The sequence below is a fragment of the Octopus bimaculoides genome, chromosome 15, assembly GCF_001194135.2.
Source record: "Octopus bimaculoides isolate UCB-OBI-ISO-001 chromosome 15, ASM119413v2, whole genome shotgun sequence".
Taxonomy (NCBI): Eukaryota; Metazoa; Mollusca; class Cephalopoda; order Octopoda; family Octopodidae; genus Octopus; species Octopus bimaculoides.
In genome coordinates this window covers 30,227,355-30,234,572 of record NC_068995.1, presented here as the reverse complement: position 1 = coordinate 30,234,572, position 7,218 = coordinate 30,227,355, and positions in this window count along the sequence as shown.

The window sequence follows — 7,218 nt, the reverse complement described above, 5'->3', positions numbered from 1 at the left end:
AACAACTTGTAGAATATGTATTGGATTTGTACCAACTTTGTATTAAAGTATCGTCTACGCTTATATTTTTTCCTTTCCTTTTACTTTATATGTATATATATGTGTGTGTGTGTGTGTGTGTGTGTGTGTGTGTGTACATATATATATATACATATATATATGCAAGTGTAACATCCTAAATATCTTTTTATTTGTATTTTTATCCCCTTATTTCCCTTTATACTTCCTATATCCTTCCTTTACCAATATAACTCCTGATATTGAACTCCATTATTTCCCTCTAGTTAACTCTCTCATATCGTTTTTGATGAAGGGGTATCCCTAATATCACAGAAACAGCTGTAAGACTACCTTTCTCTTTATAAATGTCAATAAATTCCACACGAACTTGGCTTTGTTGTCTCATTTAATTTAACATATACGTGTGTGTTTGTGTGTGTGTGGAGTCGCGCGCGTTCGATTCCCGGCGGCGCGTTGTGTCCTTGAGCAAGACAATTTATTTCATGTTGCTCCAGTCCACTCAGCTGGCAAAAGTGAGAAGTACCTACCTGTATTAGCAGTACCAGTAATATATATATGTACACACGCTCGCACGCACACACACACACACATGTACATATACAGAAGTTGAAATTTACCTCCTATATATGAAACTCTCTCATTGTGTATTAATAAGTTTGATAATTCAAAAGTAGGTTAATGACATTCTCATAAAATTACAAAACAAATAACTTAATCTATGTGGCTTCCATTGTTCGCAATTACGGCTCCCATATGACCCCAGAACCCCGCACAAGTCTTCACCACAAAGTCACTGGACATCCTGGCCCACTCTTCATTGATGGCAGCCTTCAGAGACTTGATGTTGGGGTGAGCGCTTTTGCTGGTTTCATGCTTCAAAATGCTCCACACAACGCAGTCCAGAGATCCGAGCTGGAATGGGGCCATAAGTCGGCAGGTTAGAAAGCAGCAAAGCTGGAGTTGCAGAAATTCAGTACCTTCTCGGCAGTATGGCTAGGAGCACCATCCTGGCACCACACATAGTTGCCCTCTGGGTAGTTGGTTTTGAGTCTTGTAGTAGGTGTCAGTACCCACCTTCTCTCATCTTTTATCCGTCGGAAGTCACAATACCGAAAGCCATGGCCTAGGTTGGATGTTTTGTTCTAAAGGTGCCCCGGACGTCAGCTGTTGACTCCGCAATGTACCGGTTGTTTCTGTGGTTCACAACAGCATCTACTGTGAAGACCTTGTCAGACAAAATTTTCACAATGGACCCATTCTTGAGGTATGTGAGAACCTTTTTTGCACCTCTCCAGTCTCCTGGTCTTCATAGGTTCTGTCAGCAGGTGTCTCGGTGTCCTGTCATCGTGCCCAAGTCATTGTTCACAGCTGTTCTGATGGTCTTGGGGTCCATTTCAAATTCCGAAGCCAGCTTCCTCATGAATGTATTTTGGACTTGAGGGTGTCGATTAAGTTTTGATTCCGCTTCTTGTTGGCCCCACCGCTACTAGACTTCCTCTGAATGCCGTTGCCCATATCCATTCTCTTCTTGATGTTATAAACTGTGTGTAGGGATACTCAGACTATGCTTGAGATACTCTTCGGTTTGACTTGTGCGTAGATCAAATCACTCTTTGGCGTTTGCCTTCCTGCACAGTCATATTCTCTAATATTCCTGCAAAAAAGAGTTTATTATTAGCTGACAATGTATTCTTTGTTTTGCATTAGGTTTCATATCATTTGATACAGTGGATGCTGTGAAATATTAGTGTAACTTTTAATGCACGTTTTGCTTCCGTACCCTGTATATATATATATATACATCTACATATATGTATGTATACGTCTATATATATGTGTGTGTGTGTGTGTGTGTGTGTACATATATGTGCGCATATATATGTATATTCTTATATGTATATGCGTATATAAGCATATTTATGCATATATATATATATATATATATATATATATATATATATATATATATATATATATACCTTTATATGCATAAGTATGTACATATATACATGTATATATGTATATATATTCATATGTCTGTGTGGGTGGGTGTGAGCGCGTACACCCGTGTATGTATATTATTTCAGTCCTTGTACTGATCCTTGAGGGACTGACACGAAAGTTTGGAATCAATAATTATACCACCTCCCGATCGCGTTTCTGCACTGTGTCAAACATTCCAAACACCATGGATCTGCGTGACGGTAATAATAATGTTCATTGGTGATGAATATGACAAAGAGAGAGTAAAACAAAAAGAGAAAGAGAGAGGCGGAGAAATAAATCTACCCGGCGTTTCTGCTGATAACACATGACTATCATTGTTATGTCAATAGCAGTTAATGGCAGGAATTGAAGTTTGTTGTCTGTTTCTATACATGGGACATGTTTTAATGAAAATGTTAACAACTATAACGCAACAGCAGCAGCAACAACAACAGAGAGAACATTGGGCTTACAAGGTTTTATTGTGAAGATTTTTAAAGTTTGCTGGTTCCAAACAAGACAAACTGCAGCAGTCACACAGGCACTAATTATACCTTCTTAACCACCCGTAGCACCACCTCATTCACTGTAGCATTTCGATATAGCAGCAACGACAACAGCAACAATTTTACCAAAACCATAATGAAGGCCAACACATGTGCAGGATCTGTAAAACAAAAATGATTCTATAAATATGCGTGGAAGAATACAGTATGCCAATTTAAGATGAGCAAAAGAACTCTTCGAAATAAACAACAGGAAGGCCCTATTCTGAATGGTATTCGAGCATCTAGAACGAATGCTAGTACAGTAATCCCTCGCTATATCGCGGTTCATCTATCGCGGTTCACATATCGCGGTTCGTCTATCGCGGTTTATTATTTAAGCTTACGTCGATTCCTCCGTGGTGTTTTTTTGCAATTATAGCAAAATGAATGTATACAAATTATGAAAATAATAATAAAAATATACAGTACTGTTTCTACTTTGCGGATTTTCACCTATCGCAGGGGTTTTTGGAACGTAACACCTGCGATAGTCGAGGGATTACTGTATACTAACGAGTCTCAGTTAAAAACTGACGAGTTGAAATACCCACATATGCTTAAGTGGAAAAGTGTTTGAGAGGAATATGATGTAACATTGACTTTGTCACTCAAGTCAGGCAATATGGCAATACCGAAGAGTTCTCTCTGAAGCATATGCTTCCGCGCATGTGCTTCAAAGAGTATCACGTGAGAGTGAATATTTTCTCGTTCTGAAGTATATGAACAGTTGACTTATGAAGTTAATATTTTGGGTGTGTCATAGAATTGAACATATGGTGAGTAGTGGCGTGCGTTGTTCAAAAGGGATGAGAATACCTTCCTGATATTCGAACGCGCCTCCAGAAAACCGATCCAAAACTGGGTTAGATATACTCACCCAGGTTGCAGCAGAGAACCTAAAGAAAATTTCGGATCTTATAAAACTCTCAAATGGACACTAACTGCATGTTATGCTGAAAGTTAAAAGGTTTTGCCGATACATATGTGGTTGCACCAGTCTCTTAAACCACTTTTGTACACAAAAAGAAAGAGGTTTAAGATTGGAAATACCAATTCGTTAGCTTGTTATTCGATCAACGGAACTAATTAATGGATTATAGTATAAAAGACTGAGTATTTCAGACACGTGTATCGTTAATGTTATCCTCAAACAAACTCAGTGTGAGACTGAATTACAGGTACAATCTACTTGATGTGTTTTCACATAATTTCCCTCAAATTCATTTCTCATTAAAGTTTGAACAATCAGAGGCTATAGCTTAATTCATTTACCCTAGGCGCTACGGTCATACCTTCGTTCTCTACCTCTATTAACTCGACCAGTCACTATCTGTTGCAATAATTTACGAGAAGACAGTTTTCAGCGATGCTCTAATAACCCAATGGGACATAGCACATTATTCTAAGCAGTTGAAACGGTAAATATTTTAATTGTTAATTAATTAAAATATTTTCAATCAAATGCTTAGGCAATTACGTTTTTGACTTCAATCACGTAACTTGTAAAGTCCGTTGTTCTTGAAATAAAAAATCTTACAAAATCACGTTTTTTTTTTTTTGTTTTTAGCTTAAAAATCTCTTTATAGGTGTGTTTCTCTTCTAGTGAAAAAAAATTTATAAAATATCTTATAGAAATGTGTTTCAATCGAAATTATTAGAACCATAGTAATTGGAACAATGCAGCGGTTTACTCAAAGGCAAGTATTGTCTTGTTAAACTGTAATTACACGCCACAAATATTTTACATGAACTAAACTGAAATCCTTTCCTGTTTTCCTTTTCTTGTATTCATTCATTCCTATTACTTTCAGGATTTTTCTTGTTTTCGTCTTCCTTTCTATCTTCCCGCATTTCAATCTCTCGTTTACCTTTAAACATTTTTTCTCTTTTAAATGTGTATTTGTTTGCCTATCTGTATAAAAACATGAAATAACTTTTTAAAACCAGAAATCCACCACCAACACCATCACCACCACCAACAACAACAAAGACAACAACAACAATAGAAATATAAAAACAAAAATCCACACAATTTAAAACAACACACAGATGCGCAAATATAGATTAACACACATTCCCAGTCAGAAGATAAAAGATATCACGTGTTTAGGAAAGCCATAATTCAATAATTCACCATGAATAATAAACAGTGCTAAAATATGTTAGTTGAATTTAAGCACGTCTGGTGTCCAGAACAAAATTATTTCGTATTAAGTTAAATAGCGGATAGTGCCAACATTTACAACGAAAAAGCAGTCCAAATTAACTAAATTCCTCTTTCGACTAGCATTAATTATCTCCAACTGATTACCAAAAGATACCTTAATAAGCATAAAATATTTTCTTTAAAATAATATATTATCCATATGTCTTCTATTATATCTGTTAATTTCAATGTTGATTTTCTTTTCTCGATTTCTTCAATATCAGTTTTCTTTTCTGAAAACTATGGAGGTATGAATTATTTAGAATAAAAATAATAATAATACCTCGTTCAGAGATTTATTAATAATAAATGAAATAAGATGAAATAAACAGCACATACACAATTTAAAATATACATAAGAACAGAAATTCTTATATATGTATGTATATTTGTGTATGAATATGTGTATATATCCGTATGTGTATGGATATGCATGTATATATATATGTGTGTGGTTGTGTGTGCGCGTGACTGTGTGTATACGTATATATAAGTATATGTGTGTCTGTGTTGAATATACGACTAAGCTCCAGTTTTCTTTTATCTGCATACCAGACTTATTTTTGTTGTGGGACAATAAAGTTTTCAAATTCGTCTTTATGAATTGTAAGCTATCTGAATCTCATCTTTAGGATGTGGAGTGATTTTTGTCTTCTGTGTTGCCCTTTTTATAGAGGGTAGTTAATGATTAAATAGACTTTCCTGCCAGAGTATGGGCAATAGAGTTTTAGAGTTCTACATTACCGTATTTGCATTTGTGACATATATATGTCGTATAGTAATTGTAGTCTTGTATTGCTTCCATTGTCACTCGACTATTTCTGTGGGGAATTTTGTAAAATATGGACGTATTTTCTGTTAATGTTTTCCTATCTGAATTTGTTTGATACTGTGCAGTTTCACCTTGTTTTGAATGCATGGTAAACCTACGGAGAGCACGGTGTGTTTGTCTGCTTAAGGTAACAGTTGTAATTGTTATATATTTATGTTTAAGCATAATTTTGTTTTCTCGTGTGACTTGACAGACTGTTGTGAAGATGGGTCTTAGACGAAAACTCCTACTTACATAACGCTTTTGTTTATATAATTTGTCATGTGGGCAGTAAAACGTTGCAGTTCTTTTTAAACTTTTCTGGTATCATATGCGGTTTTATTTTTTGGGAATTTGTATAAATTATACATTTTATTGTTCCTGCTATTGGAATATTAGTGAAAATACTTTCTATGTCTAGAGTATAGATGGTACTTATTTCATTTATCTCTTCTGAAATATCTAGAAATTCTTTGACGACCTGATATTGTAATTTTCTGCTGCATAGTGTTTTGATAATGTTATCTATTTTTACGATTATTTGAGTGTGAGTGTATTCATTTGAAATATGGGCTGAAGGGGTCTGTTTTGTTTGTATTTTTACTGTTCCATATTTATGTGTTTCGTTGAATTCTCGTTCGATGTGAGAAAAGTACCTATTTATGCGTCTGTCACTGAAATTATTTAATTTAATTTTTACTTAATTACTGTTGTATTTTTGATATTTGTAAAATTGTTTTTAACTAAGTAAATCATTGATTGTTGCAATATTTTTGTCTCTACGATTGCGAACAATTGACATTACTCTAAGCACTCGAGCATTCGATGTATATATCTCGATAAAATGAATGCCAGACTAAGTACTAGGAGGATATAATTGACTAAAAGTCTTTGAAGGCAGAGAATATCATGGCTGCAGTCGAGTGACAGAAATCAGTAAAAGAATAGAAATGGCAGGAAATAAAATGAAAGAATGATCGTATATCTGCTGAAGGGCATGTGATAAAATCAGAAAATCTGCTTTTAAAACCTACTTGACGAAACTTTGACGTTTCATCCCTCGAGGCGATCGTGAAAGATAAACAAAAGAACGAAATATAAGGAAAATACTGGATTTCATTTAGCTGACGTCTATTCGCTATCTTGAAATTACTGCTAGAAGGAAAATAACTTGTTGAAATTTCTTGAGTTCAAATCCAATTTTGCTTCTTATACAGATTTCTCATCTCCCGAAGGATCGCAAAGAGAAACATAACAAGTAGTATACGGGAGATTATTCCCAAACTATATTTTACATATTGTTAATATGTAATATGTGATCGAATGAACTTAGATTCATGCAATGGCTTGGCAGTGTCACATCCAGGGAAACATTTGCCTCTCGCCCATTTAATTCCACAAAAATATTGGTTGTAATCAGTTCTCGTGAATTATTCGGCATAGTGTGTCATATTAAAATAATTGGCTTGTCTCTTAATGACAGAACAATTCATTATCCTTTATGCAATCACAAATCGGGTAAGTGCGGAAAGTGTCAGACAATTTAATTTCATCATTATATGAGTTCGAAACTTGCTTCAGAGCCGAATTTCTCTTTCATCTTACCAAAGTCATTATTATAATATATATATATATATATATATATA